The sequence below is a fragment of the Dermacentor albipictus genome, unplaced genomic scaffold (assembly GCF_038994185.2).
Source record: "Dermacentor albipictus isolate Rhodes 1998 colony unplaced genomic scaffold, USDA_Dalb.pri_finalv2 scaffold_11, whole genome shotgun sequence".
Lineage (NCBI taxonomy): Eukaryota > Metazoa > Arthropoda > Arachnida > Ixodida > Ixodidae > Dermacentor > Dermacentor albipictus.
In genome coordinates this window covers 6482753-6506036 of record NW_027225565.1, presented here as the reverse complement: position 1 = coordinate 6506036, position 23284 = coordinate 6482753, and the positions used below count along the sequence as shown (strand labels likewise).

At 48.3% G+C, this 23284-nt stretch overlaps 1 protein-coding gene across 3 annotated transcripts in view; it reads right to left on the bottom strand.

The window, feature by feature from the left end:
- Positions 1-23284, bottom strand: part of LOC139051257 (uncharacterized) — a 76004-nt gene that overhangs the window by 42335 nt on the left and 10385 nt on the right. Inside the window, exon 2 of one of the 3 annotated variants that reach the window (XM_070528259.1) lies at positions 17020-17097. The exons of the other annotated variants lie outside the window; for them this stretch is intronic. The gene's annotated coding sequence lies outside the window, so the exon portion shown is untranslated. The remainder of the gene's footprint in view (positions 1-17019; positions 17098-23284) is intronic. 3 annotated transcript variants of the gene reach the window in all.

The window sequence follows — 23284 nt, the reverse complement described above, 5'->3', positions numbered from 1 at the left end:
ATGTTGTTGGCGTTTATCTAAACTTATAGTGCCAATTTGCTCGTCTTTTTTGAGTAATTAGCCGAGATAATAACTTTAGTAAGTATGGCTGGAAACGTTCCGGCGACAATAGGAAAGTTCAGGCGACAATAGGAAAGTTGTGGAGCTTCACAAATATTGCGCAACCCAGGTACTTCCAACGAGATGGACAGCGTGGCCGTTCTTATTCGGGAAAAACGAAAGCCCGCGCAGTTTAAAAAATACCACGTGACAGCGCGCTCTGTGTGCCCGAATGCGCCGCGATCACAGCGCTCTCATGAGCGATTTGCAAAACATCGCCCTACAATGGTCACACGACCGAACAATGGCGCACCTATTGCACTTAATGCAGCCGCGGTAATGAACCGCCAAATTGCTTCCCTGGTCCCCGCTTAAGGATAGGGCAAGATCTGATACGAACGCGAAATCTTAGAAGCTTTCACATTGGAAATGAGGAAGAAATAAGTCTTCGTGTTTAACAAACAAGAAGCGTGCTTACCTATCGAGTAAGTAAAATGTGATTAATCAAAAACTGACATTCATGCACACGTCTTTGGAGGAGTAGAAGTTGCGCATGCGTCAGCTGTTTTCACACGGTAATGTATCTTCGATATGTCATCTTTGCACATGTCTTGGGAGGAGTTGAAGATTCGCATGCGTCGGAGGTTATGTGCGGCAATGTAGATTTCAATAAAGTACAGTTGAAAGCCCAGCGTCCGTCCGTGCCTAACACATTTTCCTTGTGTGCGCGCCCTTTGTGTTTCACTGGTACCCTTTTTCAAGTTCATCATGCACGAACTGGTCCAAGAGCTTGCGCTAATGCACTGTAATAGCGACGCAACCAAGCGATCTCATGACCTCTATGCGAGCTAAGAACCCTTGATTTCTGTGTGAAGATGGCGGGTAGTGTGGTCACCATCAATAGTGAAATTCTGGGTGAGGTTCCTGCGACACGCTTCCCAGAATTGAATGTGTCCTCATTTGAGGAATCGGACGCTGCTCTGGCCAGATGCAGGCGCTCATCGTCGCCAGGACCAGACGACATGACCTACGCTGCTTTATGCCACCGAGGTGAATATGGCCGAGGTAGACTTCTGGAATGTTACAACAAGTCATCGAATGATGGCGTTCCTGAGCGGTGGAAGTCCAGCCGCTTGATACCACTCCTGAAGCCTGGAAAGTCGCCACTTGACCTAGCGTCCGAATGACCCATTGCGCTGTCCAGCTGAGTTGGGAAGGTCATGGAAAAAATGGTTCTCACACGCCCAGAGTGGCATCTTGAGCGCCACAACGTATACCTCGAGGCCATGGCTGGGCTTCGAAGAGTCCACTCCTCTGTCGACAACGTGATACACCTCGAGACGGATTCGCCGATGTGCGCTAAGTGCAAGTCTGAAAAGACTCAGTCATCTCCGGTGCCACTGTTCTCGCTTTGATGACCAACGTCAGACTCTCCAGTGTGCCTTGAATAGACTGGATGATAGGCCATTCACAGAAGCAAAGATCTTGGGAGCCTGGCCTCACAGTTGGTTAGCCCAGAAAGCCATTCGAGCGCTCCTTAATTCCCTACTTAAAGGCAACAGAGTTGAGTGCCCCACTGTAGACATTCTGCACCTAACTTAGTGCAAGTGAAAGTGCAATATAGCCTCATGTTTTCTTTCTCACTCCCACTCCCCACGTTTAGGGTAGCAAGCTGGACTCAGTCTGGTTAATCTTCCTGCCTTTCCTTTCTCCCTTCTATCTCTCTCTTGTATTCCACGCAAAATTCTCAGAAGTCGACTAACGCTATTGCGATCTTCAATACTATACTTTGCTTCTGCTGCCACCATAACCAACACTGCCGCACTTGCATAGCAAATATGACTAGACGACGTAAAGCTAACCTTAAAGGACCGCAAGGATTGACAAGTTTCGAAAACTTCGCACATGGTGCTCGAGACAACGCATGCGCACCGGATTTCTACAAGGAAGCCTGGACGTCACCGCACATAGCGCACTCTACTACGGCGGATGCGCATATAAGAACCCCGTTGCTCCCGCGCACGTCAGCTGGCATCGGATACAGAATATGGCCAACCCATTTCTGTTTTATGTGCAGCTCAGTAACAAATTTTCTACAGTAACAAGTAGGGATCCGTGCTTCATCCAGCTGACGTGCCCTCGTAGCTGTTATGTGTTTCTTTCTGCTGCGAAATATTTTCTTTCCCTGTTATTTCTCTGCGGGACATGGAGTCGAATCCCAGTCCTACCACTTCAGAACTCTTGGCTCAGTTACGGGATGGTCAGAATAACATTCTGAAGAGATTTGATGAAATCAAGTCAAAACTAAACACAGTTGAAGAATCGGCTTCTTTATTTAAATAACTTAGCAGCCAGATCACTGGCCTTGAAAAAACAAATTCTTGGAGCACAAGCTCGTAGAGTTTGAGAACCGGAGTCACCGAAACAACCTGCTTATTTTCGGTGTTCCTGATGATGACGAAACAAAATGTCCTTCGGCGCGTGTGGAGACAATATTTAATGATGTTTAGGCTTTAACGCCCGTTCAGTTGAAAGAATACACTGAATAGGATAAAAGTAGTGCGTTAAAACACGTCCTGTAATTGTAAAATTTTTCGATCACAGAGAAAAAAATGTGTTATAGAATTTCAATCTCAGAAGACTTCTCGGCAGCCACTAGGTACACAAGAAAATGCTACGGGAGAGTACTGACGCTAGAAGGACGACCCGGCAACAAGGTGAAACTTGCTTATACGACAAAGTTACGGTCCACGGCGAATGGTTCCAACGGGAAAATGAACAGAAAAAGATGGTCCCGTCAGGCAGACCCGAAGATGCAGCGACAGCAAACCAATGAATCGATAAAAATTACACAAACGGTTTTTTGTGTTTGAACTTGAACGCTCGCAGCATAGTGGGCATGCAAGTCCTCCGTCCTTGAGAACATAATCCTTGCATACAGACCGCATATTGTAATTATAACAGAATCGTGGTTGCACCCTGATGTCAGTGACAATGAAATAGCGCGTAACGGCTAAAAAAATCTTCCGTAAAGATGGAATTTCGAGTGGTGGCGGGGTCGCCATCATTTTTAGAATCTTTACGAATTGAAAGGTTGGCAGACTATCCTGGGATTGAATGTCCTCGCAAAGGTGCATGCAGTTGACAAAACTTTCGTTATCGGGAGATTTTACCGCCCTCCGGACACAGAGTGCCGTTTCAGCGACCCATTCAATGAATTTCTGTGCTCATGCAGAGCTTGATCCTGCTGGGCGGTGATATTAATTTTCCATCAGTAGTATGGGACGGTGCATTTTCTCAGCCCGGTGTAGAAATTGCTGAACTTTTTGTTGATCTTATAATGTATCATGACCTGGCGCAATTAGTAAAACAACCGGCGCGCATACATAATGAATCAGAATCTATCTAAGATCTTTTTTTGGTTAGCAGAAGTATGCTTCCTCAGGTTTCGGAACTTAGCGTCGGCATATCAGATCACAGAATGGTGTGCCTTAGGATGTGTTGGGACTACGTCGCTCGGGTTGAGCATGAAAAGCGTTCAATGCTTGTTTTCGAGCAGATGTATACAATGCCATCCACTCCAGTGTACAGCGCGCGAGCAGCCGGCTTTGCTCTGCGGGGTGACATCTTGCGGCGATTGCGGGGTCTGAGGTGCCCAGGAGCATGCGCGGCTTAATATACATGCAGATCTTCGCACGTTGTTTTGAACTAGAAATGGTGTATTGGTAAGCGCCTTAGTTCTGCAGGCCGTGCGCTTTACCAGAGTGCGCCGTCTTACTATGCCCGGGCGCAACGGAATCACGCACGTGAGTGATAACGTGTGAGATTTGTCACGCCACTTAATAATAAAACAAGTCGTATTAAAAAGATATGCAAAGTTATGAAAAGATATTAAAGATATTTAAAAAAAGAAGCCGACCAGTGTGGATGTGGAATTTTCGGCTCCCGCTTCTGTACACGTTTTCAGGCTGATTTTTGTGATTCCTAGCAGCGATATGTGCACTATTCGACGAAGTTTCTCCTAAGGGACACGCCAATGTCCGATTTTTGCCGGTAAGTGAATTCTTTTTGAACTTGCGAGACTTTTTGGACCATGCCTCGGCTCAGCTAGCCCTACCCGACTAGGCCTATATCGTCGGCGGCGAGGAGCGAGCAGGCCTCGCTCGTACGTGTGCGTGGCAGCATGCCCGATATGGAGACAGTCGTGGAGGGAGAGGACATCTCCCGAGAATAGGCGAATCGTCCAGCCTGGGCGATTGTTTGGCCTTCTTGTTTCGAAACGAGGCCAAACCGGGACCTACCGTTCCGGACCGAGGAACGAGCAGAGACGAAGGGCGGCCGCCACACGGCCGGCCCGCAGAGCGCGGTCAAGCGTATCGTCGCCGCATCGAGGCGGCCCCGGCTACCGAGGGACCACATTCGCATCATAGCGAGGCCGAGAGACGGCCTCGACGTGAAAAAAGTGAGTCAAATTCGCCGGGCGCAAGCGCTAGCAATGGCGGCCTCGCTTACGCCGAACGACACCGAGGAAGACATCGTTTTCCCGAACGCAACATAGAACATTCTCGTCGTGTCCACGCCGATCGACCGAGAAGAACGCGAACGCATACGCCGGAGTTCAGAAGCGTCACCTAAGAGAAGGCGCGTTCAAAGTGCCCGCATACATTACGGCGTCGGACAACACGTGCAAGGGGGTCATCAGAAGAGTGGACCCCGAAATCAACGAGGCCCAGCTTCAGGCCATGATCATGAACCAAAGAAATCCCAAGGCATTGGAAGCCAAGCGGATCAAAAACACCTCGATGGTGGTAGTGCTCTTCGACGGCATGAAAGTGCCGAACTATGTCATGTGTGGCGTAAGACTAATACGCTGCACGCTATACAGGCGGCAGAACGAAGTGTGCTATATATACGGGTGCGGTGACTTGGGCCATAGAGTCGACGTCTGTCCAAATCCTGACAAGAGGTGCCGCGGCTGCGGAGTCAACGACCCGGCTGAAGACCACCAGAGCTCGCAAAATTAAGTGCGCCCTAAGCGGGGGCCAACACCGGACGGCAAGTGCACGCAACGATACCAAATCCTTTACGTCGCGCGCCGCAGGAGGCGCCAACGCCGAAACGCGAAGAAATTGCAGCTGCAAAGGCAGCCGCAACAGCTGGAGAGTAGATAACGCGATGGATGAGTGGATGTTACGAGCATCCCCTATGGAACGGGGCGGTGGGTTGCGCTACCAAGCTCTTCCTATTATACTGCTTAATGTCCTACCTAGGTTAAACAATAACGGGCGCTTGCCACGCGATGGCAGCGTGGCAAGCGCCCTCAGACGAAGACGTTCGACAACGCCGACACGACGGCAGCGCAGCCGATCGAGAGGCCGCGCTCCCGCTCCCAAGTGCGCATTCAAGAAGGGCCGACCTGGGCGGACTGGGCCAACCCAAAGCCGCAGCCGAAACCACAATCAAAGGTAACGCAGGTAGCATTGCCAAAGCATAACAAGGAAGACCCTAGAATAGCTCAGCTAGTGGAAGAAAACGCGCGCCTAAGGGCGGAGATTCAGCAAACAAGGGCGGATTTCGAATCGTTTCAGGAACAAAGTTCCACTCAGTCGAAAAACAGCAGCAGCAGGTGCCGCAAAGTTAACCGACCCCAAAGGGGAGCACTGTTGGCTCGGTCAAACGCAGGGCCCCTTCCGTGACGGAGGAAGGAAACCTGGCGGAACCCGAGTCCAGTAGCATCCTATTGGGAATTCAGCAGGCGATTAGCTCATTGCAGCTAATGGTCCAGCAACTTGCGGAAAGCATGGCAGCGCTCTCGGCAAGAGTGACGCCTATAGAAGCACACATGGCGCATGCAGGTGCTAAACAAATCCAAGTTATCAATCATAGCGAACAACTCAACTAGAGAGCTGTTAGTGTGGCAGTGGAATTGCGCTAGCTTCAAAAAGGGCAAGGCTCCGCAGCTACAGTTCGTTGCCTCACAGGCGGACAAACCGCACGTCATAATCTTACAAGAAACTTTGGGTAGCGAGGTGTCCCTGCCCGGCTACCGGGTCGCCTCGTCGAAATTCGAACAGGGTAAGCGCGGAGTGGCGACCCTCGTCGCGAACAAATGCTCTTTCATGGAACAAGATTTTAAATTAGGCAAAGCGAAAGTGGAGGTAACCGCGATCGAAATCATACCGAACGGTTGGCTGAAAAACAGCGTATTCGTAGTGAACGAGTACACAGCCCGCCCTCTGACCAGACAGTCGTCCGCTTTGATAATAACGAAGGCGACCTCAACGGCCAAGGGGGCCCCGCTAATAGCGGCGGGAGATTTTAACGCGCCCCACGAAGCCTGGGGTTACGCAAGGCCGATGCCTAAGGGAGAGCGGCTATTGGAGGCAGTCACTAAGTGCTCGCTAGAGCTGGTGAAGGACCCCCGCTATCAAACTCGACTACGCACGTCGGTGGCGCGGGACACGACGCCCGAGCTGACCATCAAAAACGTGCTAGGGGCAGAGTGGCGCAACCTGCACGAGAACCTCGGCAGCGACCACTACACATACTGCCGGTGACGATCCCCATCAGGGCGGCAACACAGAGAGATTTTAAGCTCACCGACTGGGACGCCTTCCACAAAATAAGGAAGGAAGACAAGCGAATACGCGGATCTAGACAGCCTCTTTAGAAGGCCCAAAGAGCACGTTAGCACCGCGACGAGGGTCGTCCAAACCGAACTGAACGTGAAAAGGATGGACACGAGATTGGCACACCTATTAGAAGCAAAGCATTCCATCACGGCCAAGTGGAAAACGCAAAGACTAAATCGCAGACTGCGGAAGGAAGTAGCGGCACTAAATCGGGTAATCGAAGCGCACTCGATCGAGCTTTCTGAGGAATAGTGGAACGAGGTGTGCGCGTCGGTAGACGGACAAATGAAAGCCGGAGGCAAATGAAACCTCCTAAAGAAACTGTTCGACGACAGGCAATCCAAAGGCAATCAGATTGGCAATCGATAGGATTTTACACAAACAAAAGGAGCAGGGCAAAATGGAGAGCGAGCTCCTAAATGAGCTGGCGGAGACGTACCTCCCGCTGGGCCCGTCAGGCGACGGTGACTATCCACAATACGCCGGCGCAGAAGACGAACTCGACGCGCCCTTCACGGAATGGGAAATTCGGGATGCCTTACAAGGCCTCAACGGACGCTCCGCTACAGGCCCGGACGGGGTCCCGAACCAACTGTTGAGAAACCTAGACAAAAGTCGGTCGAGAAGCTCACCGAAGAGATCAACAGAGCGTGGAAAATGGGACGAGTACCAGAGGTCTGAAAAGAGGCCTCGGTCATATACTAATACTGAAACCCGGTAAACTAGTTGCGGCGGAGAACATGCGCCCCATATCGCTAACCTCATGCGTGGGCAACACGGCGGAACATGCCATACATAACCGAGTATCGTGGTACATAGAGGGCCTGTTCCACCATGTTGTGGGTTTCAGACCGGGCCTCTCCACAGAGGACGTAATGTTACTACTCAAGAAGCATATAATCGACGACATGACCAGCGACACCAGGGGCAAATACTGGCCCTGGACCTAACGAAAGCGTTCGACACGGTCGAACACAGATTTCTAATGGAAATGACATTGATGATGGGGCTCGGCCGGAAATTCCACTCTACATAGGCTGCTTCCTCAAAGACAGGAAGGTCACGATCAAAATAGGACAGGCCACGTCCGATTGGTACACCCTGGGCGCGAGGGGCACCCCACAAGGGGCGGTGCTCTCCCCGCTATTATTCAATCTAGCAATGAAAGGGCTCTCAGGCCGGCTGGCGAGAGTGACCAACGTCAATCACGCCCCGTACGCAGACGACATTACGGTGTGGTGTCCGGGAGGGTCCGAGCAAGAAGTCGAGCGGGCTCTTCAAGAGGCGCTGGACACAGCGGAAGAGTACCTGAAGGAAACGGGACTCCGCCTGTCAGCCAGAAAATCGGAACTGTTGCTGTACAGGCCCTCAAAACAAGGCATGAGGAATTTGATGCCGATCGATCGAATACCGATCAAATTGCACACGGGCGACGGCCAGCCGATCCCCAGGAGTGGAGACTAAGAATTCTGGGGCTGCTAATCGAGGCTAAAGGCGGTAACACGCAAACGGTCATGAAACTCACGTCCAAAACGGAGGACACGCTCCGCTTGATCCTCAGGGTGACCAACCGCTGGGGAGGGCTCAGCGAGAGCAGTCTCATCAGACTTTACCACGCCTTCCTTATGAGTCACGTAAATTACGTAGCCTCGGCGCTAAAATGGACCAAGAGACGCGGCCAAGATAGACACTGATGCGCAAGAGCATCAAAAGGGTACTAGTTCTTTCGATCACTACAAGCACGGAGCGGCTCGATCGGTTAGGGGTCCACAATTCGCCAGCAGAAATCATCGAAGCACAGACCAAGGCACAGGTCGTGCGGCTGTCGACCACCAGGGCCGGCAGACGCATCCTAGAAGCAGGCGCAAATGCAGAGGCAGAGTGCAACGCACGCAAGGTCGCGCTCAGCACGGCGGTCGGGGGCATTTTCAAGGTTGAACCGCTTCCGAGAAACGTCCACCCGCAGTTCAACGAGGGGCGCCGACAGGCGAGGGCCCGAGCACTGCTGAAAGCGACCGCCAACTGCCCGGGACTGGCGGCAATTGTAGACGCGGGGCGCAGCGCCCGGTACGCGGCCGTCTCGATACGCTGGGATGGGACAATCATTAAAAGGCCAAGATATAGTCCGGCGTTCTCGGCGCGCCAGGCCGCGGCAGGCGAAGTCGGATACGCTGCGCTAGCGACGCCAGGGGTGCAAGAAATTTGCTTCCTCTAGAGTTCGGCGTGCGCGCGCAGCTCGAGGCTGGCGCCATCTGTGCGTCCGGGAGCGCAACTTCAACGCCGCGGCGAACAGCTGTTTACATGGCGCATGCGCGTCTTGCATGTACCCTCGCCGTTCGGGTAGCGCGCGCGCTTCTCGTTCCGCGCGCTGTTTGTGCACTAAAATGAAAACTTTTGCGGGATGGCGTTAACTTGTCCTGACAGCCAGAAAAAAACAACATAAGGTTTTACGTGCGAAAACCACTTTCTTTCTGACCAGGGGCTCTTTAAGGTGTACCTAAATCTAAGCACACAGGTGTTTTTCGCATTTCGCCCCCATCGAAATGCGGCCGCCGTGCCTGACAGCCAGAACATCGCACTCATATTGCTAGTATTTCGGCTACGTCAAAAACGGAAGCGGACCATGCATGTACATGCGAAAGCTATTCGACAAGCGCCCTCAACTCGGCGACTACCACCAGCTAGTAGTACAGGCGCTGCGAAATGCAGCTTACCTGTGGCGAGGCCACACTGCTTTCGTATAGCTTCCCACGCGTTGTTCTTGCGCTCTGTGTCGCGGTAGTCCATGCGTTTCACATCGTATACACATGGAAGGTTGCAAATCGCTTCAAGCAGGCGTCCTCACTCGCGCTGTCATCCCGCACGGGTGTTGAAAAAACCACAGCCGCACTGTCAGTACGCGCACCGCAGGCCGCCATTCTGCCTTCTGCTCGCTGCCGCTGCAGCGCGCAGTGCATTCTGGTCTAGCGGCAGCCGCGTGAAATAGAGCACGCTCTATGTCCGCGCCGGCGGCGTTGTGCTCGCCAAGCGCGCCTGGGCACGCCGGCTACGCCGTGACGCCGGACTGTAGAGTGCGCGCTTTTCACCGACGTCGCTTAACCGCGACGCGCGTGGCCGCGCGCGCGCGTTACGCCGGACTATATCTTGCCCTTATATCTTGCCCTTAACGCGCGCGCGCGGCCACGCGCGGCGCGGTTAAAGGGCAAGATATAGTCCGGCGTAACGCGCGCGCGCGGCCACGCGCGTCGCGGTTAAGCGACGTCGGTGGAAAGCGCGCACTCTACAGTCCGGCGTCCCGGCGTAGCCGGCATGCTTAGGCGCGCTTGGCGAGCAGAACGCCGCCGGCGCGGACATAGAGCGTGTTCTATTTCACGCGGCTGCCGCCAGACCAGAATGCACTGCGCGCTGCAGCGGCAGCGAGCAGAAGGCAGAATGGCGGCCTGCGGTGCGCGTACTGACAGTGCGCCTGTGGTTTTTTCAACATCTGTGTGTGATGACAGCGCGAGTGAGGACGCCTGCTTGAAGCGATTTGCAACCTTCCATGTGTATACGATGTGAAACGCATGGACTACCGCGACACAGAGCGCAAGAACAACGCGTGGGAAGCTATACGAAAGCAGTGTGGCCTCGCCACAGGTAAGCTGCATTTCGCAGCTCCTGTACTAGCTGGTGGTAGTCGCCGAGTTGAGGGCGCTTGTCGAATAGCTTTCGCATGTACATACATGGTCCGCTTCCGTTTTTGACGTAGCCGAAGTACTAGCAATATGAGTGCGATGTTCTGGCTGTCAGGCACGGCGGCCGCATTTCGATGGGGGCGAAATGCGAAAAACACCCGTGTGCTTAGATTTAGGTACACGTTAAAGAAGCCCAGGTCAGAAATAAAGTGGTTTTCGCACGTAAAACCTTATGTTTTTTTTCTGGCTGTCAGGACAAGTTAACGCCATCCCGCAAAAGTTTTTATTTTAGCGCACAAACAGCGCGCGGAACGAGAAGCGCGCGCGCTACCCGAACGACGCGCATGCGCCATGTAAACAGCTGTTCGCCGCGGCGAAGTTGCGCTCCCGGACGCACAGATGGCGCCAGCCTCGAGCTGCGCGAGCACGCCGAACTCTAGAGGAAGCAAATTTCTTGCACCCCTGGCGTCGCTAGCGCAGCGTATCCGACTTCGCCTGCCGCGGCCTGGCGCGCCGAGAACGCCGGACTATATCTTGGCCTTTAGAGAGTTTTAGTATAGGGGACGCAAGGCGTAGGGGCCCCTAGCGCTTGGGTGCGTTTGCATACGCAAGCAGAAACACGTTATAGGTTAGCGGCCCCAAACGCAAGCCGCAGTGAGGTCGCATGCGCTCGCAGCGCCATGAGCGGCCTGCATGGTGTTGCCACCTGGTGGCGGAAAGCTCAAACAGAGAAAAACAGCCAATATAGCAGTAACCAAGTGTATTTTACCTTTTTGCGGGTATAAATTTTTGCAGCAACACAATTACGCCAGTGCCGAAAATTTACACCAGCAGCGAAGTAGAATAGACTTGGTTACAGCAATATTAGCCGATTTTGTCAGTTTGAGCTTTACGCCGCCAGGTGGATGCACCATGCAAGACGCTCCCCTTTATGGCTTTAAAACTCTTCACTCCTGCGTGCCCCAACGCTAACGCCCGCAAAGCTCTTTGGGGCCCCAAAATATTGGGACCCCTATTCTAAAACTCCCTATTGTTATCATTCGAGTGTTGAAATTGGTAGCCTCTAGATACGGAGCAAGTTGAGCAGTTGTTTGTGTAATAAACCAAGGTACGATACTTAAATTGTCAATAATTGATCGTAGGCGGCTAACGGACGTGAGTAGCTTAGAGCCAGTCCTCGAGATTATCTAGCTGAGCGAATAATTATTAAACACGCTTCTGTTTCGCACAAATGTTTGGCAGATAAACTCCGAAAGCCTAACTGACGCTGAAAAAGAACGCCTTTAAGGGTGACCTGACCAAGCCCAGCCTTTTGTGATGTGATCAATGGCATTGCTAAGCGAGTACTACGTTCGCCGCGGCGAGTCCGATTTCGATGTACATTTGTTTTTTGTTTTTTTTTTGCGAAATAAAGCAGTTTAAAGCGTTAATGTCAATACAACAGCAAATGTGTGCCGCCGAAAGCTTGCTTGGTCGAAGAAGGCATGCACGACGCAAATGATGGTGCAGATTTAACGCGTCATCGCCGTCAAGAGGCAAGGAAGATAACGAACGCGGACCGCTAGCAGCTTCTCGAGTGACCGCGCCGATGGCGCCATCGAGACAAAATACAGGGCGGCAATACTGACTGCACAGGCGCTTTCACAGCGAAGCTGTGCAAGTACGTCTGCTTCATGCATTTGTCGTGTCAGTGAGCAATAATGTGGGCCGATCCTGGAGGTTGCGGAGTATTCGGCTGTCATGCGGCGGAGATGAAGCAGGCTTCAAGTGCTCCGCCCATTAATAATAATAATAATAATAATAATAATAATAATAATAATAATAATTACACACCATTTATTATTATTATTATTATTATTATTATTATTATTATTATTATTATTATTATTATTATTATTGTTCAAATAAGAATAAGAACAAATAAATAAAGATGCATTGTTTCACGTCGATGGGTATGCTGGAATTGTTTGTGAACCGTACATACATGGCCTCACGCGCAGAAGGCACTGCCATATTGGCCTCGAGCTCCACCACTGGAAAAGCTGGCGCCACCGTCAGCGTGACGTGCTAGGAGGGATCACGTGGACATAGCGGCCGCGTCGGCTGCTTCGGGCGCGCCGAATCGAGCTCAAAACGAGTTTAAATTCCCTCGTACGCTGCGGTCCTCATTTAGTGGCGAAATTTTCCCGCTTCGATATGTCTCCTTTACAACGCTTGAAAGCACTACAATAGGTAGTGGCTGCCTTTGAAGGCGCGCAACATGGTAGGCTACTGCTCGGTGCCGCAGGGCCGGACGCACGTAACGGAGGCCGGTGTCAGGCTTATTCACACGTAGCCGCAGGACAAGAAGCTGCGTGAAGCTTGGCTCGCGAAACATAAAACCGGCAAACAGTCATCGGCTACAACTCGGGTATGCAGCAAGCACAGGCGCGAGGAAGATTTCTGCTACGGTGCCCGGTCTGCGATGTTCTGAAAACGCGCGCTGAGACGCTCGCCCGAGTCCGCTGCCCGACTAATGTCATGACGGTTTGGTCTATGAACTTGTTGATGCTATAGATACTGGCAAGTTCAGTGGAGTGGAAAGGCGGCGGTAAGAAGCACATTTAAAAAAAAGCATGGCATATGGTCAGGTTTGTGTTATGAATTAATGCACTGGATTACAAAAAAGGACCCGCGGGAAATTGCACGCTGAGAACACCGATAAACATATAGTGCGACGCAACTCGAGAAATAGTATTGAAAGGTAGAAGCATTTAAAAGAAGAAAAAAAAGATTGAATCGTCGCGACGGCACATCACAGTCCTCGTAGGCGTCGACGTCTCTACAATGAAATTATTTTTGAACAGCTCTGATAGCGCCCACGCAACAATTGTTGCTTGTATACTGTCAAATGCTCATATTCTGCGGCCTAAAGCTCATGGCACGGTGCGAAAACGCGCGCGCGGAGAAAGCGACACAGTGCGCGGACAAGCATGCAGACGCGCAGTCGGTCGCTGCGAATCTGCGCGATCGCTGCATTGAGGCTTCGTTCTATTACACTCCATTTAGTTATACAAACACTATAAGAACATAATTCACATAGTTTTCTCCCAGCGTTTACCTACCTTTCACGCAAGAAGCCGGTTCGGGAGACTCCACCCTTACAAAAATTTTTATACTAAGTCCATAGACAGTCCATAGACATTTGTCTAAGAAATCTATAGACTGTCTATAGTCATTTCTTTAGACTGGTCTATAGACAGTCTATAGATTTATGGCCGCACACTTTTTATAGACTGGTCTATAAAAAGTCTAAGTTTATAGACTGTCTATAGACATTTCTTTAGACTAGTCTATAGACAGTCTATAGACTTATGGCCGCACACTTTTTATAGACTAGTCTATAAAAAGTCTGAGTCTATAGACTGTCTATACACAGTCTATAGACTGTATGTAGACTTATGGCCATACACTTTTTATAGACTAGTCTATAAAAAGTCTAAGTCTATAGACTGTTTATAGATTGCCTATAGACTTATGGCCATACACTTTTTATGGACTAGTCTATAAAAAGTCTGAGTCTAGAGTGTCTATGGATTAATTAATGAGAGCAGCATTCCGGGCAAGTTGGTAATCCATTGCTTAAATGATATTGCGCGACATAAAAAAGGACACGGACGTGAAAGAAGACGACACACCAAGCGCAAACTTTCAACTAAGTTTATTGTGCCACTGCGTCATTTTATACATGGCACGCACGTAAATCGCGCATGCGCTTACACGGAAATGAAGTGCGAAATCATGTAACATGGTTACGTGTCGTGTGATGCCGCGTCCAAGTAACGTAATTCTTTTTCTGTGAGAGCTAGAGACAGGAAGCTGACACACGCATCACCCAATTTCGCGATCATCTGTGCTTCAGATATCTCACGGATGAGCTGCGTGCTGCCACGGGAAACAATCGTACATTGATCCTCAAGAGGTTTGCACCCATGATCGCGACAGTGGATCGCCAAGAAACCGCCAGAGCCGTTTTTAACATTGTTGCTGTGCTTACGGAGCCGATCATTGAGGCAACGCCCAGTTTGTCCTATGTATTTCTTGCCACAAGAAAGCGGAAGGCTGTACACCACCCGGTGTACACACTCGACAAACTTTTTTCGGTGATGCTTTCTGCATTTATCGGAAGGGACGGCATTTGGATCCGTCAGCCTACAAAGCCTGCCGAGCTTGTCGGGAGCAGAAAAAACAACTCTTATGCCATCTTCGACTGGTCGTTTCTGAGCGCTCTGGAGCGCTCTCGCGAGCGGTGTTGTCTTCGGCTGGTTGAAAGAGGGTGCCCGCCCTGCGTTCGGCTGGTTCTTCTCGATTGCTCTCCTCCACCTTCGAGCGCTCTGAGGCGCTCCGAGCCCTGTCGTCGGAGCAGTCGTCGAAATTGAAACGTCATCGCAGAGCCGCGTTGCTGCTGTTGGCGACGGCCCACCGTAACCTAGGCAACCTAGGCCACTGCGACGAACGCTCGTCCCGCCGGCGCGTCCGCCGGTTTTCCCGGCATCGCCGGGAGCTTTCGATGAGCGAAACATCTGACATAGGTAGTAGTCACGTGGTTTAGCATCTGCCATTGCCTCCTCCGAGAGCGAGTCGCACGTTTGGCCTGCGCGCTCGTCCTCTACCTCTGAGATCGGGGAACGCCGGATCTGCCCGACTCTGCTTCGGGGGATGGAAGCGACCAGCCGAAGATAGCATTACATTCGCTCTTTGGGCAATCTTTTTCAAGTTGTGGGAAATCCCGTGCATGTAAGGTATGACACTAACTTTAGGGCGTGTGCCAGGAGGGGCATCGGCAACTGACTTTTGCGTACTGGATCGCGCTTCTCTTAAGATGCGTTCCGCGACAGACACTAGCACCACCCTGGGATATCCAGCCAAGGACAACCGTAAAGTTTGCGCTTCTAAGCTTACGTCCACAACATGGCAGCAAGACTTGCTAAGGGCATTCTTGAAGCACAAACTGACAATGGCCCGCTTAACAAGCTTAGAATGTGCGGACGTATACGGCAGAAGTTGTTTGTTGGCTCGCGGCTCGTACGACCAACACGTGTGGCAGTCCTGAAAATTCAGGCGAAGATCAAGAAAACGAAGAGACCTATCTGGCGGCATCTCATGAGTAGTTTGAAGGGGACTAAGCACTTCTGAAACGTTTCTAACGCTTTCTTAGCTTCCAGAATGAAGGCATCAGAAGAGCAGTCAATGAAAATTAAAAAGTCATCAACGTATCTAAATGTTTTAAAAACTGCAGTGCCTTGCACTTGTAAAGAAATGTCATGGTCTAAACAAGATAAAAACAAGTCACTAAGAATGGGAGCAATGCAAGAGCCAATACAAACTCCGCTCTTCTGCAAAAAACATTGGTTATCCCAAGTGATAAAGGTGGAATTAAGATAAATCTGTAAAAGTTCTAAAAATTGACTGCAAGACATGCCGGCCTCATTCTGGAAGGAAACAGCACCATACTTATCTATACATTGCTCAACACAGGACAGTACGCTTCTATGCGGCAAGGAATAATAAAGATCCTTTACATCAATGGAAAACGCCTGAAGACCACGGTCAGAATGTGACTTCAAGAATTCAATCACAGATTCTGAGTTCTTTGCGATCCACTGTCGCGATCATGGGTGCAAACCTCTTGAGGATCAATGTACGATTGTTTCCCGTGGCAGCACGCAGCTCATCCGTGAGATATCTGAAGCACAGATGATCGCGAAATTGGGTGATGCGTGTGTCAGCTTCCCGTCTCTAGCTCTCACAGAAAAAGAATTACGTTACTTGGACGCGGCATCACACGACACGCAACCATGTTACATGATTTCGCACTTCATTTCCGTGTAAGCGCATGCGCGACTTACGTGCATGCCATGTATAAAATGACGCAGTGGCACAATAAACTTAGTTGAAAGTTTGCGCTTGGTGTGTCGTCTTCTTTCACGTCCATGTCGTTTTTTATGTCGCGCAATATCATTTAAGCAATGGATTAATTAAAATTCATGTTTGTAGACAGTTGTCTGCATAATGTCTATGGGCAAGTGTATAGGCTTACAGTTCTACTTTTGTAGACTGAAGTCTATGGAATGTCTACAGACAAATGTATATATACTATAGACATTCTATAGACTTCAGTCTACAAAAACAGAACTTTATAATCCAATACACTTTTTTCTATGACATTCTGCATACACTTGCCAACAAACATGCATTTTCATTAATTTATAGACACTCTAGACACAGACATTTTATAGACAAGTCTACAAAGAGTGTATAAGGCCATAACTCCATAGCGGCTATCTACAAGTTAGTTCACATTTTTCATTACATGCGGTAGCAAAACGTTTTGAATGTATTTCATTTCATTTTATAGATATGAAATGCATGGAATGCAGATATTATGCATGTGCACCTGTTCCTTTTCATCTGCACTTATGCATTACCGTTAGTAGATTAATAAAGCTCCTGAACCAGCTGTACTTTCATATATGTTGCATAAACAGAAATAATTTATATGGTGCTGAATCATGCAGTGCAAAAAATAAAACAAATGCACCGGCAATACATTAACCGTTTTTATTGCTCGATATAATACATGAATTACTTAAATTCTTGTTTTATGCTATTATGGAAACAGATTAAATATTTACACTACTCCTTGGCAAGCATGGTCGCCAGGCTGGCCTTGACCTTTGCGTCATTAGTCCCAAAGGTGCTGCAGGTGTATGCTGCAAATAAGTACATGCAGCAATATGAGGCAAAAATAACAGATGTGTATTCTTTGTGTGTTCATTAAGCAGCTGAATATATTTACTCAAACCATCTAAGTCAATACTTAATGCGGTTTAACTATGACTAATGGCTGCTTGTCAATACAAATCAGTACCTTTATGCAATGTTCTATTGCATGGTATGGGGAACAATTAAACAGTCACAACTGCTGCTCGTGTCAGCAACAGTATGTTCCCTTTTATGACAAGTTCATATATGATGCATTAATGTACTTATCCCAAATGGTCCCTATATTTATTGCGGAAACGTTACCCAGTTGGGCTGTCTGTGCAGTTCTTTTGGCTGGTAGTTAAGTATGCCCGTGCAGAGGGATGTTTTCAGGAGACGTGACTGGAATATTCCCAGTGTCATGCCTAAGATTGTAATTTATTTTGCTTAGTACACATTGAAATGTATTTCTCATACTTTTAAATGAATGGGTAATTGGCCATAACTTCAACAGATGGCGGATGGGTTGATTGTATTGATATGGTACCTTAATTTCTTGCAGGTAAGAGGCCTCTTGGGCATGCTAACAGGTTTCCAAGTTAGGTATACCACATGAGCACCCGAAATACCACACGAGCATTTTTGTCATGGCACGACAGATATGCACCTCCTAGGAAACAGAACTGATAGTATAGTTCGAATGAATTCTATCACAGTAAATTATTTAAGGTGCTTTGAAAGATGAAAATTTTTTCTAGGCTATCGAGGTTCAGGACGTTTAGTTAACGCAAAAAAAAACGTATTGAGTAAGAAATGCCTTGTCAGTCTGCTTAACTTTCTTTTTTTTCAATAAATAGAACCAATTTCCTTCAATTTTTATGAAGTGAAACGTTTTAAAAATATATTTAACACAGAGACTTTCTGGAAACTTTGACATGTAACAAGACAGCATACCTATGTGGCCAATTTAAAGTTTCCCGATCTTTTTCCAAGCCTTTCCTGGCTGTTTTCATGAAAATTTTCTGGCAATCTATTGCGCCTGCAGCTTAAGTGCAATAAAAAATACTATGGTTTAATGCTCGCCAAGTAGTGCCAGTCCATAATATTTAGATAAAACGAATAACACGTCAGTCACTTAACATGTAGTATTAGATGCAACCGACTTGAATCCCTTGTTTAATAAAGCTGACAAGGGCTTCGGCAAGTTCGTAATTGATGGCCACACGAGTACAGCACGGAAGACAGAGACACGCGTAAAACAAATGCAACAATTTGAGGGAAAACTCATACAATGAGTTATTTTTACGGTTCAATAGTAGTTTTCTATATAATTTGCTCTCACCACTTATGCCTCTAGTTAACTTTGTTTACCTATGACTAAAGACTACATGGCAATATTAGTCAGTACCATTATGATGTTTCGTTATATTATAGTATGATAAGCAGTTAGACAACCATAATGGTAGCCGGTGTTAGCAACGGTACGCTTCGTTTCAAGACAGGTTCATGTGACACACAGTGTACTCATAAAAACGAAAGAAATGTGAGAATCCCAAACGATTCCTATAATAATAATTGTTGAAACAAAGATACCCTGCTGGACTGTGCACATTTTTCAGGTGTTAAAGCAATGTGCCCGTGCCGATCGAACATGCTCAGCATACTGACTGCAGTTTTGAACAATCACGTTAACATTTGCAATTTATTTCCGCTTAGAACAGTCTGCATTGTCTCTTTTCTCATACTTCGAGATGAATACATTTGCCACACTTTCAGTAGAATGCGCATGAATGGGGGCGTACTGATCAGGTCACTTATCAACTAAAACATGTTACGATCTCTTAGGTGTGTTAATAAGGGTAGAACAAATGCCATGTCCACTGAATTATTTGAATAATCTGTGCGTTATCTACTAAGAAAAGACCACCAAATTGATAATCTGGCTCTTTATTCTTTTGTACAGCGCATATAGTATGCAGTCTGTCCAAGATGACGGCACTACATGCAACAGTAATGAAAACCGGAACACTTATTGCGCACGACAAGGGCTTCATACCGTGCACGACTGGCACAATGCGAATCTGCGCCAGCAGCTGCCTAGAGATTAAGAGCACCTAAACTGCATAACCCCGAAGCATCGAAAGGCGCTTAACGCTTTTCATATAGCTCGAAAGATAACTTCTGCTGCTAAACTGTTTAAAAAAGAGACAAAAAACAAATCTTCCAACTACCGTCAAACACAATGCCTTCAGTCTGAAACGTGTAAAGGTGCTTCCCGGAGCGACTAATTTATTGTGCTCCAATTTTTTCGGCTAAGTTGCGAAGCTGCGAGTGACTGAGCTTATCGCAGGTTTCATGCTCGAAAAGCGTTTGTGGTTGCATATAAATAGATTGGGTGAATCTAGAGATTTTCGCTTGACATTTCTTCAAGTCTCGTGTTTTGCTTGCTGTAACTTCCCAAAATTATTTAGATTGGTTGCCAGAAACCTTAAACATACTGCTACCTTAAAAACAATGCGAAAACGGCAGTGCACACACTGCTGATGCATGCCCCGCAAACACGGCCTTTCATCCGAGTACGTTAGCAGTTATTTAACTATACATGTCTGTCAGAACATTCTTGATGCTAACACAATTTCGAGATATATACGTAAAGCGTGTCACGAGAATTTCACTACACATGCGGCGCAGCATTCATCGCGGCCGGATCAAGCGCCACGAAATGAGATCTGCCACACTGGCTGCCAAACATACACAATCCGCTTAGTGGTAGCTCAATATCAAGTTAATACATGGTGTAGCTTCCTTCTTTACGCACCTAAACTATTATGCGAAAATCAACAAGCCCGAGCGATCGCTCGCCGTAAAACATTCCGTATAGTAGAAGCGAGAACAAGAGCGCGTTATGAAACTATGTCAACGACAAACCGACACTATACCCGAGTCGCCTGCGCTACATGCAGCCGCTTCGCGCTACGAAATGCGCTCACATAATCATGAGCTATTGACGCAAAACATCTTTGCTAAAGCTTACCGTTCAGTGTAGTTGACGTGTGATGCCACAAAGATGACACGCATACACAGACCCCAACGTTCAGGCGGACACCGCACACCGGTACAACCGTATACGTGCCTGGCGCACTCGTTGAGATGGCGCACCGCCGCGCATGCGCAAAATCTCCGCGCATGCGCAGGAGCTCCGCGCGCCCGAGCGCGCGCGCTCGGAGGAGTGTGAGCGCCTTTTCCTCCTTCATTTTTTTTTTTCGCTCTCTCTCGGCGCGCCATGCGCGCCGGAACGGGTGGCTTTTTCATCTTTATCACCATTATTCATCTTTTTTCGTGGACGAAGGAAATGCGCTGGCAGGTTGTATGACAAACGCTGTGGGCTATCGTATGAGACTGGAACGCTAACTTGAATGCGCTGTTTGTAAAAGCCATTACAGGGCCCTTCAAACGTTTCAGACGCATTATTGCCAGCGTCGATTAGTAATACAGCGTACTTGTAGCATATCTTCCAGCGTACCACCAAATGTGATGCCCACACGTATGTTAGTGCTAATTTTCTGTTCTGGTGATAGGTCAAAGCAATCAGTACAGCATTGAGGTACTCATATGCGTGGCTGCCCAGGCATACCGCCGGCGAAATACTGGGTGGGCTCTGATAATTTGGCACCTATTTTAAGTAAATGAGAAACTTTGATGGGTTTATAGTGCAGGATATCAGTCAACAAAAAACCGCCCTATGTTAGTGACGCAGCCGAGGTATGAAGAAAATGTGAAAAGTATCCGAGAATCGGACGACACACAACGCGAACACCACATGCGCGACATCGGTTCATCGCACATTCACAAAGTCCGCGTTGTCAGCTACAAACATTACGAGTGTCCTTGCTGTTAGCTCGATGCCTGTTTGGAATCCACTTGTAGCTGAAGCTGGCGTTCATAACTACTATTATAACAATTGGATCGGCGTTTTGCTTTCTTTATTCTACTGCCGCAAAAGTGATGCGACAACTGTGAAGACTGTCTTGGGATTGCCGAGACCGACTACGTAGATCATATCATGTGGTCAACAAATGCGGAGGTATACACTATGTGTATACTAATGTCTACAAATAGGCTCTACAGCAATCTCAGCAGTATACAACTTCAGTGGCTTATATCAAACGCAGCTACGTATTACCCACCGGTACCTGCGCTTGGTTACAGCGTACACGGGTTGGGCCCAGATTAACGATGTTTGTCTATTGTTAATCTATAGACATACAATACCACGACAACTCAGAGGCAGACCAGGTGGTGAATTCACCACCTGGTCTGCCGGCTTTCGCGACTTATTCACCACCTTTGCCACATCATCACCATCTGACCTTCACCAGCTGGTCTCGCGAAGTGTACGTCCGGGAAGCAGCCAGGATTAGGGCCTTCGGGTGCCTGGAAGACCTTTGTGACTCGGACGTTGCCTGTTCCGCCGCGATCCTCGTTCGGTGCAGCTGCACCGAATGACGACTAGCAGTCTGCACGGTTTGCCCGCCGCGCCGGGGTTGCACGCGGTGCCGGTCGCGCATGAACCAGTGCCATATCATCGCCTTCGCAGAGGGCGGGGAGTACGGGAACTCGGCATTACATATTATCGACTTTCTTATATAAACATTCAATACACCGGGAGAGAAAAAGAAATAGAAACCTTAGCCGACTATTATTATTAAATGTCTAATATAGAGAGTCTATAGACAGAGTATGGACAAAAATAGATAGAGACCGTAATCCACTTTTGTCTATAGGTAGTCCATAGAGGGGAAGGATACAATAAAGAAACATACTCCTTATCGACTTTTTTCTATAAACTGTCTATAGACTGCGAGTAGACAAAAGAAATAGAAACCTTATTGACTTTCGTCTATAGAAAGTCTATAGACAAAGTATGGACAAAAATAGATAGAAGCTGTATCGACTTTCGTCTATAGGTAGTCCATAGAGGGGAAGTAGGCAAAAAAGAGCAAACACCTTATCGACTTTTTTCTATAGACCGTCTATAGACTGCGTATAGACAAAAAGAAATAGAAACTTTATCGACTTTCGTCTATAGACAGTCTACAGACTTTGTATCAACAAAAGGCCAAATCTATAGAAAGGAAAGGTCGTCTATAAGAAGTCTATAGACTTTCTATATATAGTCTAAAGTCATTTTTGTAAGGGCATCGCGGCGACCGCGCGCAGTGGCGTTCGCTGTACGTATTCGGTAAAGAGATAGCGTCTGTAAACGATTGTGTGCTTTCAATTTGCCCAAGATTATTATTTAGACAGCAAGAAACTTCTGTCGTTTCGAAAGTACTTACAGAAATGTCCGGGAGAGCTCGCGCGTAGTGTTTTCAGTGAGCGCTGACAGCAAAACCTATGAGGAGCGCGCCACGTGATCCCTCATACTACGCCTGCGAGGCGCTTCCGATAGATGGCGACTCCGTAACTCCTCGCCGCAAATATGCAGAGGAGGAAATGTGCCTAGAACCATACAACATTGACTCAAGAGGGAGGGGCACCGACTGGGGGGTCGTCTGTGCCGCACAAACGAAAGACGAATTATTATATCCCCTGTCTATATATATTCAAGCACACTCAAATGTGGTATTGAGAAGTTCGTGACCACGCGCTTTGCACTGGTTAGCCGCGATGACACTATCCTTGTGATCACCATAGGAGACTTAAATGAGGGCATTTCAAAACCAGAAAAGAAATGGTTCACTGAGTTTGTACAAGAAGAATATGGTTTCAAGTGCTACACCAATCGAAGTACCTCAATTAAGTAACAACGGTCGTGCATAGATTCTACTTAGGCCAAGATTCTGTCTAAGGTCGTAACCGGACCAACCCGCATATATCACAGTAATTACAAGGCTATCGTCACTACCATTACCAAATGGTGAAAATAAATACACGAACCCTTGTCTAATCCTGTGTGATGTGCTACAGCTTAGCTGGTCATCCATCTTCACGGAGTGGAATGGCTCCTAATATTTTTTTTTCTCTTTTTGCGTCGGTTTCGCTTTCAGAAAGTGATAACGCTATAAAGGCAGTGCCATTCGTTCTTGTCTCTGTGGATATAAATAATATTCAAGCTATATCCACGCCGTGCTTGCTTAGTGTTTTTGGTGTTGGCCTGCTAAGCACGAGGTCTTGGGATCAAATCCTGGCCAC